At 48.2% G+C, this 15,932-nt stretch overlaps 1 protein-coding gene and 1 long non-coding RNA gene across 5 annotated transcripts in view; one reads left to right on the forward strand and one right to left on the reverse strand.

The window, feature by feature from the left end:
- Positions 1–321: 321 nt before the first annotated feature.
- Positions 322–7,741, reverse strand: LOC311590452. Of its 4 annotated transcripts, XR_014776886.1 has the most exons (4): positions 7,138–7,741; positions 1,122–1,240; positions 860–1,033; positions 322–738 (listed from the first exon to the last, which is right to left on the reverse strand). It is a non-coding gene; the product is annotated as an uncharacterized lncRNA (long non-coding RNA). The 4 variants fall into 4 exon arrangements; XR_014776885.1 differs by lacking the exon at positions 1,122–1,240; XR_014776887.1 differs by lacking the exons at positions 1,122–1,240; positions 7,138–7,741 and adding an exon at positions 3,036–7,037.
- A 22-nt stretch (positions 7,742–7,763) lies between these two features.
- The window catches only part of LOC311590450 (uncharacterized protein), a 49,443-nt gene continuing 41,274 nt past the window's right edge, over positions 7,764–15,932 (forward strand). Inside the window, exon 1 of the mRNA XM_084769437.1 lies at positions 7,764–8,084. The gene's annotated coding sequence lies outside the window, so the exon portion shown is untranslated. The remainder of the gene's footprint in view (positions 8,085–15,932) is intronic.

A 15,932-nucleotide genomic window follows, 5' to 3' on the forward strand; every position in this document is an offset into this window, starting at 1 on the left:
TCCTGGGGCTATGTCGGGCTTCTGGCTGGCCAGGTCAGTGGATCCCTGGGAACCTAGACCTCACATGGGGACTTCTTTCTCTCACAAGCCAAATTTGCCTCCTATCTACTCGCTCTGCAAAACTGGGTATTTGCCAAAGTAGCCTCTGGCGTCATCCAGTGCCCTTCCCACCCAGGTTTCCCTCAGTTTTCAGGGATGGTGGGGCTGAGGGCCACCCCCACATGCCTCAGTGGAACACAGTCCCTCCCACTCCCCCCACCCCACGGCAATGCACTCCCCCATCCCTCCCAACTCAGACAGGAAGGAAGAAAGAAATGCACCTTCTCTACTGATTATTTATTTGTTTGGGGAGACAGAAATGATGTAAAAGTATCTAAAAATCTATCTCTATATATTTTTAACTGACTCTGGAACCCCCTGTGGGGGGGAATGTAGGCTCTCCTGGAGGCTGGGAGCTCCTGGTTCTACCCGCTTCTGCCTCCTGAATACGCAGAAGAGATGGGGCTTAATGGGGCGGGAGGGCTGTGACTCCCAAGGAGAGTCTGAAGTCTCTGCCCCATTCAGCCCCAAGAGGGAAGAAGGGAGGGGTGGGTCTGCCAAGAGGTGACCCATCCCCAGACTTGACAATCACCCACACTCCTGGCTCCTGGGTTCTGGGGCAGGGTGAGTCCCAGTGTGTGGCTGTTGATTTGTTTTCATTATTTCTTTCCGTGCTGTACGGTGATGCTTCCTAGTATTCTGCACATTAAGAAGAGACAAAGTCCTCAAGATTCTTACGAGTTTGGTTTGAAAACTCTTTCACTATATTTGTTGTAAAGAGGTTTACTATTAAAAGGAAAAAAAAACACGTTTCTGATACCTCAGCTTGGGTTTTGATTTCTTTGGTGCGGCGGCAAGTACGGGAAGACAGACCTGGTGTCCCTGGCAGAGTGGGTGAGGGTCTGGAGGACTCACTGTGATGCCAGGTTTCTCAGGCACTCTTAAGGCAGGGGCAGCCCCAGCACTGAGGACAGTAGAAGCCTTGAGGGAGATCCTGCAACACAGGAGAAACAAATGTTCCTAGGTCAGGTCCAGCCTTTCCTGCAGACTTCCCTCGGCACAGTTACACAGATGGAGCCCACCTTCATGATCCACCAGTGTGCCTCCGGCATAGTACTGCACTCCTTCCTCTTCCCAGCACAGCCAGGCTGTTGGCAGATTTGGCAACGATGGGAGCCCGGAACACTGCTCAGCACCTGGTCTGTCATGTGTGGACGCAGCAGAATGGGTGAGGGGTCTTTGCTCAGTGGCAAAGGCTGCCCTACACACCGGGCATGGTGGCGCACGCCTTTAATCCCAGCACTCAGGAGGCAGAGGCAGGCAGATCGCTGTGAGTTCGAGGCCAGCGTGGTCTACAAAGTGAGTCTAGGACAGCCAAGGCTACACAGAGAAACCTTGTCTCAAAACACCCCCCCCCCCCAGAAAAAAGCTGCCCTACAAATGCTGAAGTTGACTTGGTCTCTTGATAGGGCTATTGTGAGTGGACAGGAGTCAAGGCGGGCAAAGCACAGGATGTCCTCGAGCCTCAGATTTCCATATTGCAAAATACTTAGCACCTGTGTTGGCCCTGCCTTTCTAACAAGGTCACTGCTGATTTTACCTCACTTCTCAACAGTGGCAAAGAGAAGACATTTGATCAAGAAAGGGTTAATAGGATACTTACTGTTCTCTACGCTGGTGCTGCTGGTGCTGTACCTCAGTTGACAGAGTGCTTGCCTAGTTCAGTTTCTAGCACCACATAAAAGCAGGCATGGTAGCCCACACTAGTGATTCTAGATATGGGTAGGAGGATCAGAGGTTCAAGGTCAAACTCAGCTACATAGAGACCCTGTCTAAAAGAAAAAGATACCACTGTCCCTCCATGATGGCCTTCCATTATCTGCCTTGTTCCCACAAGTGAGTGACCAATAGAAAAGGGCAAGTAGAGCCGGTCATGGTGGCGCACACCTTTAATCCCAGCACTTGGGAGGCAGAGGCAGGGGGATCTTTGTGAGTTCTAGGACAGCCTGGTCTACAAAGCGAGTCTAGGATAGCCAAGGCTACACAGAGAAACCCTGTCTAAAAAAAAAAAAAAAAGCAGCTAATGACGTGCTTTTAAATGGGAAGGGTGGCATCTGCTTGTTATCTGCCCTAATGCTGTGCTGTACACCAACCCTGTGGAAGGCCCACGTGCCAAGGACTGGTGGCCCCTGCCAGCTGCCATTTGAATGAGGTCATCTCCTCCAGCAGTATAGTCCCTAACTTCCCCAGACGTGCTCCAAGGGAGCACCTACAGGGAAGAAGTACCATGCAGCTCATCCGTGCCCATGGGAAGGACTCTTCTCCAAGGTGACCTCCCATCTACCTCCAACTTTCTTGCCACCTCTTCCTAGCAGGTATAGCCCTCTGGGGTGCTCACAAAGGCTTCCTGCTCCCCTTCTCTCTGGTGTTTTCCCAGTCCCTATGTAGTTCCGTGGGGTCTTGGGGCTGGGGCTGGCCAATGGACTAATGAGCTGTAATATGTGTCCCTTCTGAAATACAGGTAGTCCCTGCCTCTCCAAGTGCTGGTTCCCGGTCTTGAGTGGTATGGAAGAGCAAGACAGTGTGCAGCGCCATGGATCAAAGCAGCCTGGGTTGTGTGTCTGACGCCCTCTTCTGGCTTCCGCAAGCACTGCATGCACATAAGTATTTAAAGCAGCCAGGATTGCTAAACCACCTCAGGGTGGTGTTAGCACCAGGGGAACATTATGTGAATAGAAATGAGACCTGCACTATAACTATCCTATACTGGCCAGTGTGGTGCCTTTCTCAGTCACAAAACCCCTATAGTATGACACAGAGGTCTCTGGGCTCGGCATAGTCCAGAGTGTGGCCTACATCTGACTCTTGCCGTATGTCCCTATACAACAGCACTAATAGCTGCCCATTTCCTTTAACTTTCAGCTGCCGTTCTCTGAAGTATCCCCTACTTTGGCCCTGCTGATAATCTGACCCCTTCATGCTTCGCCACAGCTCACCATATAAAGTACAGAGGCTTTGCTGGTTCATAAGGTCTCCAAAGGGCTATTTCAAGCCCCCTTCCAGGCTCAGTCCATGCCATTCCTGGGGCGCTAGGTGTTTTGTACACTAGAACAGAAAGCAATCAGTTGATTCTTAATTGTATTAAGAACTGGAAACAAAAGAACCAGCAGAAACCAGGCTTTTGAGATGAGAGACCAGGCACATCCACTCCAAACTAGCGGTCTGGGAGGCATCTTAGAGGAAGAATTCAAACTGAACTTTTGAAGACATGTAGAGATTCCCTGGCCTATGGGGCCTTATGGAAATCAGACACTGGCAAAAGCCAAAAAGAATGAAGGGATAGGCAGAGACCGTGAGGGCCTTCCTTGCTAAGGTAGGCTTTGCGCTGCACACTTTAGGTTGTCAGAAGAGTTTTAGAAATGACTCAGGTCAGCTAGGCGCAGGAGTGACAGACAGGAGGACAGGAGTTCAAGGACAGCCTGGGTTTCACGGTAGGAGCATGTCTGGAAATGAGCAAACAAAACTAAAGCAGGGCAGAGATGCAGCCTACAATCCTAGCATGGAGGAGTAGTGGCAGGAGGACAGGAGTTCAAGGACAGCCTGGACTACAGGCTGAACTGGTTTACATAAGACTATTTCCAAAAACTACGATAAAAGAACACTTTTGCGAGCAGAAAACTGACAGTAATGCATTTTGGAAGGATTACCGAGTAAGAGATAAGACAAGAGGCCAGTCAGGAGTCTTGTCACAGGTTTTTTTTTTCCTTCTGTTTGAGACAGGATCTCTCTGCATAGCCCCGGCTGTCCTGGAAGTCACTATGTAGACCAGGATGGCCTTGAATTTACAGGCTGACCTGTCTCTACTGCGATTAAAAGCATGTGCTACCATGACCAACTCACATAGCTTAAACTTTCCTGCTCACGAACATTCTTGAGGTGAATTCATGTCTTGGATGTACAGAACATGAAATATGCAAATCAGACATTTACTGGAAATCACAGGTTTATATTTGCATGTGCATGTGCGTGCAGGTGCATGTGAAGGCGAGGTTGACGGGGGTGGGGGGTGGAATCTTCCTCCTGCTGGCCACTACTTTTGGAGTTTGCCAGCAAGTACCAATCACTGATCCTCCTGTCTCTGCTGCCCCAGTGTGGGACTATAGGCACTCACAACTGTGCCCAGTTACAGTGCAGGGGTCCTGAATACATGCAGTGTTGTCTCCACAGCCCACAAAAGTGACTTTAAATAAAATTCTTTAATACACAAATTATTTGATATAGTTATAATTTTAGGTTATTAAAGATGAAAGCATCCAGTTAAGACTACATGAGACTATGTCTCAAAAAAATTTGAAGCAAAATTTCATACTAATAAGATGGATGTATTTTTATATAAATCTTGGCTAAAGGCTGGGCAATGGTGGTGCACACTTTTACTCCCAGCATTTTCAAGACAGAAGCAGGTGGATCCCTGTGAGTACTGGGACAGCTAGGGTTACACAGAGAAACCCAGTAGAGGGAGTGGGGTGTGGGGGGGTTGGCTGAATATTTGATAGTCTACAATGTAGAACTTCTACAGTATTTTTCAGAATTAACATTTGCTTCACCTAAATATTTAGTACAAAATGGCAGATGTAGCCTACTTAGTCAATTTGAACAACCTAGAATCACCTAGAAGAGGCAACCTCAGTTGCAGACCACCCTCCAGGGCTACAGAGATGGCTCAGTGGTTAACAGCACTGGCTGCTCTTCCACAGAAGCTGGCTTTGATTCCCAGCACCCACGTGGTAGCTCACAGTTGTAATTCCAGTCCCAGAGGACCCAACGCCCTCTTCTGGCCTCTGGGGACTGCACACATATGGTACACATATACATTCAGACAAACAAACATACACATAAAAATAAAATACCAGGGCTGGAGAGATGGCTTAGAGGTTAAGAGCACTAACTGTTCTTCCAGAGGTCCTGAGTTCAATTCCCAGCAACCACATGGTGGCTCACAACCATCTATAATGTGATATGATGCCCTCTTTCTGGCGTGCACGTGTATACACAGACAGAGCACTGCATTCATAATAAATCTTTTTAAAAAAATAATAAAATACCAAAAACATAATCGCTTCTATCAGATTGGCCTGTGGCCATGGCTATGGGATCAGTGTCTTAATGCTAGTACAGGCTGGCACTCCTGGGCTTTATAAGCTGAGCTTAAGCAGGGGACAGAGTCAGTAAGCAGCGTCCCTCCCTGGCTTCTGCAGCACTTCCTGCTCTGCCTTCCTACAGGGATTGTGATCCAGAGGTGGAAACCAAATAAAACCCTTTGCTTACTAAGAGGCTCTTAGTTGTGTTTGCCACAGCGACTGGGTGAGGGCTGTTTCAGAAACGGCTGGACATTTTGTCCTAACCAGTAGTATTAGTCTGTTACTGTGACAGAATAGTTAACAAAAAAATCTTGAGGAAGGGAGGGGTTATTTTGGCTCCAAGTCTCTGGCTATAGCCTGTTATGTTGGCAGGCTCTTGAGGCAGCTGCTCACCTTGCACAATCAAAAAACTTAAAAAGTAGAGAGATGGGGGCTGGAGAGATGGCTCAGTGGTTAAGAGCACTAATTGCTCTTCCAAAGGTCCTGAGTTCAATTCCCAGCAACCACATGGTGGCTTACAACCATCAATAATGTAATCTGGTGCCCTCTTCTGGCCTGCAGGGGTACGTGCAGGCAGAGCACAGTATACAGAATAAATAAATAAATCTTTAAAAAAAAGAGAGATGGGTGCTTGTGTTCAGATAACGTTCTCCTTTTTGTAACCCTGGGCCCCACCTCAGTGAGCCTGAGCAAGAGAACCTCGTGCCAGGCGTTGCCAGAGGCTCCTCAGTCATCCAGGCCCCGCTGGGTTGATAGTAGTAAGGAGCAAGCCAAAGTTCACTTAACCTTTCAAAATGGAACTCAAGTTGGCAGGTCAAGCAGCAGCTCTCTATATCAGATGTTTGGGGACAGGAATGTAGCTCAGAGATATTGCCCAGCACGCAGGAAGTCCTGGGCTCAAACCTCAGCACCAAATATTTCCGGGGTAGTGCCACCCAGCTGCAGTCCCAGTAAGAGGTGAAGTCATCTCTTTGAGATCATCCTCTGCTATATCGTGAGTTTGGGACAACACGGAATGCATGAGACTCTGTCCAAAAAAGAAGTAAATAAAATGAAACAAAATTGCTGGGCGTGGTGTCGCACGCCTTTAATCCCAGCAGAGGCAGGTGGATCGTTGTGAGTTTGAGGCCAGCCTGGTCTACAAAGCGAGTCTAGGACAGCCAAGGCTACACAGAGAAACCCTGTCTCAAAAAACAAAACAAAAAAAGGAAACAAAATCAAAACATTCTAACAATATGGTCCCACGGAACTTAAAGTAGTAATTAGGAACAGGTTAGGGAATGACATGAGCTGGCAGTGTCTACATGACAAATGAGACAGTGTATATGCAGTGTTTTTATTTTCTTATGTGATTTACTTTTATGTGTGTCCCTATGTATTACATGTGCGTGGGTGTCCTTGGAGACCAGAACAGGGCATCTAATCTATTGGAACTAATGTTACAGGCCACTGTAAACTGTCTGACATAGGTGCTGGAAACTGAATTCAGGTCCTCAGGAAGCGCAGCAACCTTCTCCCGCCTCCTCAAGATAGGATTTCTCTGTGTAGCCTTAGCTGTCCTGGACTCGATTTGTAGACCAGGCTGGCCTCAAATTCACAGAGATCCGCCTGCCTCTGCCTCCCGAGTGTTGAGATTCAAGGCGTGCGCCACCACGTCTGACTGCAGCAAACATTCTCAATCCGACCGACACCTGTTTCTGGCCTCCTCAAACCACGTGTACACATACACACAGAAAGAGAGAAAGTTTTTAAAAATAAAAATTTAAGACTCTCAAGTTTTTGCCACTTCTCTCCTTTTTAGCTGAAGGACAAGCTCCCTAAACACTGCCTTATAAACTGGGACTGGGGTCTGGAGTTCTTGGATTCAGCTATCAAGGTCAGTGATTCTTAGGAAACGGGGTGCAATCGCTTGACATCTTATTGTTCATGCCACGGAAGCTATTATGTTCTGACTCACCCTTAAGTCCCATGGGCCAGCTTTCCCAGCCTTGTGACTGTGTGAGAACTTGTTTAAGGAACAGCAGATGTGCAAGGGACTCAGGCGATCCCACCTTAGGCTCCGTCCGGACTTAATTTGTTTGCAGCCTGAAATCAATCTCTGCCTGGGCAAAGAGCAAATCCATTCTCCTGCCCCATTTCACAGTCTTGGGTCTCAAAAGGAAGAGACAGCCCTGCAGCGTACCCCCTGCACCCCCAGCCTAGCGCAGTTCCTTGGTACGTGTGCAGGTCAGTTCCGGCTTCTCGGTTGGGTCAGATTTACCCCTTAGGCCCGTATTAGCTCAACTCAACCTCTCAGTGCCTGTTGGGTTTCGGGAAACGTCTCCACCCTCACAGGAAAGGAGCCTACGACCACTCCTATTTAGGACATCAGCTGCCACGTGCCCAAAGCATGCTGGGTGCCCCTAGGGAGGGGGGAAGACCCGCAGGACGCCAGGTCACGCGCCCGCCTGGCACCGCCCTCCTGTGTGACCCGCAGTGTGTTCCGGCGGCCGACGAAGTGCTTCCGGGTATCAAAGCACACACACACAGCCCCCCCCCCCCCCCCCCGATTCCAAGGAGAAAGCGGGGAGGTGTACGAGGCAAGCCGTAGCATCGCTTGACAGCCACTTCCGCATGTTTGGTCCCCAGACACGTCGCTGAGCTCTTGGCTTCCGCTCCCGGGCTTCACGGGCAGCAGAACACGCTCCCCGGCCGCTCGCAAAGTTCCGCCGCGCGTGGAACAAAGGCCCCCTAAGCCACGCCCGGCGCCGCCTGCTGCTCAGTGGGAAGTAGGTAGCAAGGCTCACTCCCATTGGTCCTCCCGGTGAGTGATGGAAGCACCGGCCAACCGCTGCCTGCGTAAGACGCGTGCGCGCTCCAGATTTGGCAACTGCTTTAGGCCGGCTCCCCCAGGGCTTCCAGAAGGTACGCGTACCGTACGTAAATCGCCTCAGTCAACTTCTTGCTCAAATTGAGAGAATTAGCGCCCCCAGTCCTCTCGGCGGTTTTACTGAGATTGACAGCGCTGCGTAAAATCTGTCATCGTCCGGGCCGGTCCAGAAGGAGCGTCGGACAGGCGAACGCAGCAGTTTGTCACTGTCAAAACGGTTGTTACCTACAAAGTTCACGCTGAAGAACAGACCAGTTGAGTTTTAAGAGAGAGAAGAGAGGGGAGACGGGGAAGAGAGAAAAGTCGTGAGGCTGGGGGTGTAACTGTTTTGGTAGGCTGCTGGCCTCGAGCCTGGAGTTCGATCTGGTATCGCATAAACCAGGTAGTGGTGCATGCCTGTAATCCCGGCACTTGGGATGTAGAGTGAGGAGTATTAGGAATTCAAGACCAGACGACATCGCGAGTTTGAGGCTATTCCGGAATGTATGAGACTCTTGTCTTTATATATATTTAAAAAAAAAAAAGGCCATAAATGATCTGTATCCCCAGATACCGTCCGCCTTAATGGGCCACAAGTTGGACACGCCTGACTGTATTTTCCGGTCTTCTGGCGGTAAGATAGCCTGAGAGCTACTGCTCTGTTACAGTAGTAAGACTGTTGATCTGGAGAGGACGTTTCACGGCTGGTTTTCCATGCTTTCTCTGAGGACGTCCTCCCCTCTTCTGTGGGGTGGAGCTGGAGGGGTAACTTAGCTTAGTGGCAGAGCTCTTGCCTACTGGAAGTTCCATTCCCAGATTACAATGACCAGCAAAACCCTGTAGACAGGTGGGTAACCAGGTCACACGTTTAGGATTAGGATTAGGAGTCCCCAAAACACTGTCCAGGTGAAGCAGCCTTGAGCCCCACCCCCACCCCACCTCCCCACCCAGGAGTAAAGTTAGGAGTTCCTGACTTAACTGTGAGGAACTGCCTTCCTACTCACAAAGACCTCGCGTTTCCTTGGGTTGGTGACTCTTTAAGAACATAGTTACAGTTCTAGTCAAGACACTGGAAAGGTGACTGTGCATGGAGTCTCAGAAGCATGCTTGAAGGAACTGAGGACACAGAAAGAAATGCACAGGTTGTGAGCACTGCAAACACCGGAAACCATCCCTTGAAGTTCTAAGATAATAAAATAACAAAAGCGGCATGTGCTGGTACTTAACCTAGAGAGAAAAGGAAGGTGGGATGGAAAAGAACACACCCTGAGTGGATGCTACTGGCCATGTCCTATATACTGGGTTAAATGCTGGCTTTCTGTTATTCATTTTGTATGTATGGAATATTATTTAAAAGGTGCCGGGCAGTGGTGGCGCACACCTTTAATCCCAGCACTTGGGAGGCAGAGGCAGGCAGATCGCTGTGAGTTCAAGGCCAGCCTGGTCTACAAAGCGAGTCCAGGACAGCCAAGGCTAACACAGAGAGACCCTGTCTCAAAAACCAAAACAAAACAAAAAAGATTTATTTATTTATTATTTTGTATACAGTGCTCTGTCTGCATGTACACCTGTAGGCCATAAGAGAGCATCAGATCACATTATAGATGGCTGTGAGCCACCATATGGTTGCTAGGAATTGAACTCAGGACCTCTGGAAGATCAGTCGGTGCTCAACCTCTGAGCCAGCTCTCCAGCCCCTCTTTTTTCTTTTTCTTTTTTTAAAATTTAACTTACCTTGTTAATGTGTCTGTTTATTTGGTGCTGGGAATAGAACTCACAGCCTCATCCATGATAGATAAGCATTTTGCTATTCAGCTATATCCCCAGCCCCGAACTGCCTTGTCTTATACAGCTCAGGCCAACCTGCCTAGTGATGATGTTGCCTGCAGTGGCCTGGACCCTCCTGTATCAATTAGCAAAGAAGAAAATACCCCATATGCCCACAGGCCAGCCTGATGGAGGCCAGCCTGACGGAGGCCAGCCTGACAGATGCCACCCTGACGGAGGCCAGCCTGATGGAGGCCAGCCTGATGGAGTCAACTCTTCAATGGAAGATCCCTCTTCCCAGGTGTGTGGAGTTGACAACCAAGATCACAGCCCGTCTGAGATGTTTATCAAGACCCTGACTCAGAGGATTACAGTGAGCTAGACAAGGTGGCACACACCTGTAATCTCGGCGGGAAACAGTCCAAGGCCAGCCAGGGCTACACAGCAAGCATTTGTTTAGGAAGAAGATTGCTGGAGCGGTGTATTAGAGGTCCAGAGCACTGGCTGTTCTTCTGAGGTATCAAGTTCAGTTCCCAGCACCCACCTGGTGGCTCACAGCCATCTGTAACTCTAGTCCCAGAGACGTTGACACCTTCTTGCGGCCTCTGAGGGCCTGGGCGTGCACATAGCGTGCAGACATTCTGCAGGCCACACATCCTACACAGAACTTAGAAGAGAGAGTAGAATGCTTGCAAAGACAAGTCAGCCCCGTGTTCAATCCCCAGTACTTCAAAATCGAACAAATTAGGATCCAGAGAAAATGTTAAGTAAATAAATGATAAAACAAATAATGCAAGGTGTTCACTGTAAAGTCAGGTGTTGATCCAATGTTCTGTCCTCTCCACCCTTGAAAACTCATACCATGTGATGTTTGCAAAAGTTCTCAGGACTCTGTTGGTGTAGCCAAATGGTAGAGCGCTTGTCAAGCACGCGTGGTGTTCTGGGGCTCCTCTCCAGGAAGAGGGAGAAAGGAGGCAGTGGCAGCAGCACACAAGTGTTTAATCAGAGGCAAGAAGAGCCTTGCATGCGCTGCACTTGGCTTCTAAAGCATTTCTACAAACTGTCAGGAGGTCCTCACACATACAAATCTTTTTTCTTTTTCTTTTTCTTTTCTTTCTTTTTTTTTTTTTTTTGGTTTTTCGAGACAGGGTTTCTCTGTGTAGCCTTGGCTGTCCTGGACTCACTTCGTAGACCAGACTGGCTTCAAACTCACAGAGATCCTCCTGCCTCTGCCTCCCAAGTGCTGGGATTAAAGGCGTGTGCCACCACTGCCCGACCAAATCTTTTATTAGATTTATTTAACTTTATGTATATGAATGTTTTTCCTGAATGTATGTATGTGCACCATGTGTGTGCCTGGTGTCCATGGAGGTGAGAAACAGTATTGGATACCCTGGAAATCGAGTTGCGATGGTTGTGAGCCACTGTGTGGTTGCTGGGGTTGGAACCCAGTTCTCTGTAACAGCAACAAGCACTCTAAACTGAGCCTTCTCTTCCTTCCATACACAAATCTTTAAAAAGACAAAAGAGGGGATCTATGGACTGGCACCAGCTGGGGGGGCAAGTAGGCACTGACATAGACCACAGCCCTCCCAGGATGTGTTGCTCATGACAGGGCATAAGACCACCATCTTCACAGACGTCAGGAAGTCAGGCTGAAATGCATCATTGAAGGGATCTTCAGAGTAGCCTGTGAGGACCAGTGGCTCATCCCATCCACCCCATTCTGCCCCATCTTCCAGTTCATGCTAAAATATGGAAGCCACAGTATTGGTCTCCAAGGTAAAGAGGTTCTTGGGACACTATCCATGAACTTGGCTGGCAAAAACCCTTTTCCCTTTTAGAGATGGAAGTTGACCCTACATGGCACTGAGTTGACAAGTGGTGGCAATTAATAATGGGAAAAGAGAGAAAGAAGATGGCAAATACAATTCACTATATTACCATATTTTTGTAGGAGAAAAATGTAAAAAGAACTTTCTAGAATGTGCCTCCAGGGTATATAAAACAATGAAGCAGTGGTTTTAGGAAGTAGAATAGCATAATGAGTTCTTTTTCATTTGTGTTTTTTTGTTGTTTGTTTTTTGAGACGGTTTCTCCATGGCTGTCCTAGACTTATTTTGTAGACCATGCTGGCCTCGAACTCACAGTGGTCCACCTGCCTCTGCCTCCTTCCTGCTGGGATTAAAGGCGTGTGCCACCACACCTGGCTCTCATTTGTGTTTTGAGACAGGTCCCTCTATGTAGTCCTGGCTGTTCTGGAATTTACCATGTAGGCCAAGATGGCCTTGAATCTACAGAAATCCTACTGCTCCTGCCTCCCATGTACTGGGATTACAGGCATTCACCATCATGCTCTGCTGCTTAGTAAGTTCTTGACTGAAGAGAAGGCACATGCACAAGAAGTTGATAACAAGCTGGGTGTGGTGGCATATGCCTTTAATCCCAGCACTTGGGAGGTAGAGGCAGGCAGATTGCTGTGAGTTCGAGGCCAGCCTGGTCTACAAAGTGAGTCCAGGACAGCCAAGGCTACACAGAGAGAGGTGGCTACAGATTGCTGGCAGGATGTAAAAGTCTGGGATCAGTACTGAATACTGGTGATCGCAGAGTAAGCTGTCCACTACACTCATTTCCCGGTACCTGCTGCTTTGCCTTCCATGCCCGAGAGGGTGGGCCCTGACTGAGAGCTGTGGCGTGTTTGGCACAGAGTTTTAAAGTAACCTGAATTTAATGGGGCATGGAGGTGTACACGTTTAATCCCAGCACTCAGGAGGCAGAGGCAGGTGGATCTCTGAATTCGAGGCCAATGTAGTCTACAGAGCGGGTTCCAGGACAGAAAAATGCTGGGGAAGGTGGCACCAGAGAGGCTGGTGTACCAAAAGCCCTGTTTGCCATAATGGGTGAGGGAACAAAATTGTTGCTGTCCAGCAAGTGTCTTCTCTACCTGGTGCACACTGGCCTGCAGGATGTACTGCTCTTTTGGAGACAGGTCTGGTTTTTGGCTGCCTTCTCTTTACTCCTTTTCAGGGTAGCAGCATCAGCTCCTCAAATTAAAACAATCCTTAAATCCCAGTGGCTCGTGGTCTGTTGTCTATAACCTGAATGTTCCTTTAGAGCTTCACACCTGTGTATTCAGCCACTGTGGGGTTGTGCCCGAGCTGTTTCACGTGTTATGTAAACAGGAACACAGTAGCTTTAGCATTGAAGACATCGATGCCTACTAAATTCTTTGCTATAGCTAATGGTCACACTTCTTTCTTAGATGCTCAAGTAATGTCTGCCTATCTCTCTGTCCAAATGTGAGTGTGCACAAAAGTGTGCACGTAAGTAGGCACGTATTTAAAGACCAGCAACAGGAGCAGTGAGATGGCCCAGCAGGGAAAAAAAAAATTTTGCTGTGAAAGCCTGATGGCCCAGGGCTGACTCCTGGAGCCCATGTAAAGGCTGAAAGGAGAGAACTCAGTCCAGAATCATCCTTAGACCTACACACACGCCAGTTCACACAAGCAAACAGACACACAGAGAATAGCAGATACCTCTGTGATTAAGAACACCTGCTGCTCTTGCAGAGGACCCAGGATCAAGGTGTGGTCCCCAGCAACCACATCAGGCAGCTGACAGCCACCTCTGACACCAGCTCAGTTCCATGGAATCCAGTGCCGTCTTCTGGCCTCCTCCAGCAGTCTGCGTGTCTGCACACACGGACAACCAGGCACAAGTGACAGTAGGTTTAAAAGAGGAACAACAAACATCTTTTGTGCGTTCTTTGTCACTTCCTAATGTCATATTTATTTTGTCACAGTAAGTACTTTTCTACATCTTCCTTACAAAACATTAAAACTTTATAGGTATGAGCGTTTTGTCTGCACAGTGCTTGTATACCACATAAGTATCTTATGCCACAGAAGCCAGAGAGCATTGGATTCCCCTAGACTCAAGTTATCCACGTGAGTGCTAGGAATTGAACCCAGGTCCTCTGCATGAGCAGCAGTGGTTACCCTCTGAACCATCTCCCCAGGCCCCCTTTTCCTTTGGAATGTTCCCTAGAAATCTGTCCCTCCCTTACCTATCTCCTGTAACTTCTTAGGGCAGCTTCACTTTTGTTTGGCATGAAAATTACTAAACTTTCTTAATTATCAATAAGATTTCCATTTAAAGCATAGTTGGGTTTCTTTTGTCTTCAGTTATGTGAATTTTTTTTTTTTGTCTTCTTTGAGATATGGTCTCTCTATGTAGCCCTTGCTGTGTAGATGAGAATCAGAGAGTTCACCTCTGTCTCTGCCTCTTAAGTGCTGGGACTAAAGGAGTGTGTTCAGTTATATTTATTATATGTATGTTACATATGTCACATGTACTATATATGATATATTAATATGCTAGTTATATAATAGATATTAGCTAATAGACAGTACTCTCCTCACCCAGACAGCTTTCTCTTCATCAGACATTTGATCCCCTTATAAAACCCTTGGCCTCTAAGCTTGAGCATTGAGCTGCACTCCCTTAATAATGTGATTTTTCTGTTGGAGTGTATTTTGAAGTTCTTGTGAAGAAAACAGAGCCCACCCATGCCTCTGTGCAAGCCAGTCTCTGTCAAAAGGCACAGTTCATGTTCATATGTGCCACAGTGAACAGTGTTCCTCTCACATCCCTTGCTACAGGGTCCAAGGGACTTTTCTGATAAAAGCAATGAGCGGCTGCTACTCAGGCGCCATGCACAGCACTCCTCACTGTGGAGCGGAAAGCCTTAAAGCATGGCTTTAAGCACCATTCTTCCCTCATGTGGTGGGCCATGTCTACAATCCCAGCACAGGCTTGTTGTGAGTTTGAGGCAAGCCTGGGCTAAAGAGTGAGACAATCTCTGAAAACAGAGGGTTGGAGAGATGACTTGATGGTTGAGAGTGCTTACTGTTCTTGCAGAGGACCCAGGTTCAGTTCCCAGCATCCATGTTGGATGGTTCACTCCCTCCTGTAACTCTAGCTCTGGGAGAGCTGACATCCTTTTCTCGCCTCTATAGGCCTGAACTCTCACTCTCTCTCTCTCTCTCTCTCTCTCTCTCTCTCTCACACACACACACACACACACACACACACACACACGAGAAAAAAAGAACACTAAATGAACATCACTCTTTGGTAGTATAAGTCTATCTTAGTTACTGTTCTATGGCTGTGAAGAGTCACCATGACCAAGGCAGCTCATAAAAGGAAGCATTTAGGGGGATGGAGAGATGGCTCAGTGGTTAAGAGCACTGACTGCTCTTCCAGAGGTCCTGGGCTCCATTCCCAGCCCTGACATGGCAGCTCACAACTGTCTGAAACTTTAAGAACTGACACTCTCATACAGACATACATGCAGGCAAAACACATACATGTAAACTAAAAATAAGCAATAAAAAAAGAAAGCATTTAATTGAGGGCTGGCTTACCACTCCAGAGGGTGAGTCCATGGGCATCATGGCAACAGGCAGGCATGGCGCTGGGGCAGCAGCTGAGAGCTTACATCTGATCCACATGCAGGAGGCAGAAAAGAGAGGCATAAAGAGACAGACAGACAGACAGACAGACTAAAGCTATCATGAGCGTTTGAAACCTCAGGGACACACCTCCTCCAACAAGGCCACACCTCCTAATCCTTCCTAAGGAGTTCCACACACTGGGAGCCAATGAGCGCCAATGAGAACCATGCTCATTCAAAGCATCACAGTCCTAAATGGCTCTTGTTGAGAAATGAGGTTAGACCTTTTAGTCTGACAGCCAGAATGCTCCAGGCTTACCTCCTCACAGTGATTAGCATCTCCTAATGTCAGCCTCTGGCTTTGGTGTAGTTCAGTGGTCAGTGGTGAGTGGCTGCCTGGCATGCCCAAAGCCCTGAGGTCAGCTCCAGTCGCCCCCCACCAAAAAACCCACTCATCCCTCCATCCTACAGTGTTTCATGAATCTTAAGTCCATTTAGCTGAAAATGTGTGTCTTTAGCAAGCCCTGTCCTTCTCTTTCTTGACGCTGCTTCCTTCTTTAAGGCTCATCTTCCTCTACTCATCTCCCACTGCCAGACAAATCTGTTGAAATCCTACCGGCAAAGACAGGTGAGAAGAAGGTTCAGGTGGCGAAGGCACCGCCAAGCCTGACAGCCTAAG

The sequence above is a fragment of the Acomys minous genome, assembly GCF_964271855.1.
Source record: "Acomys minous genome assembly, chromosome: 19".
NCBI lineage: Eukaryota > Metazoa > Chordata > Mammalia > Rodentia > Muridae > Acomys > Acomys minous.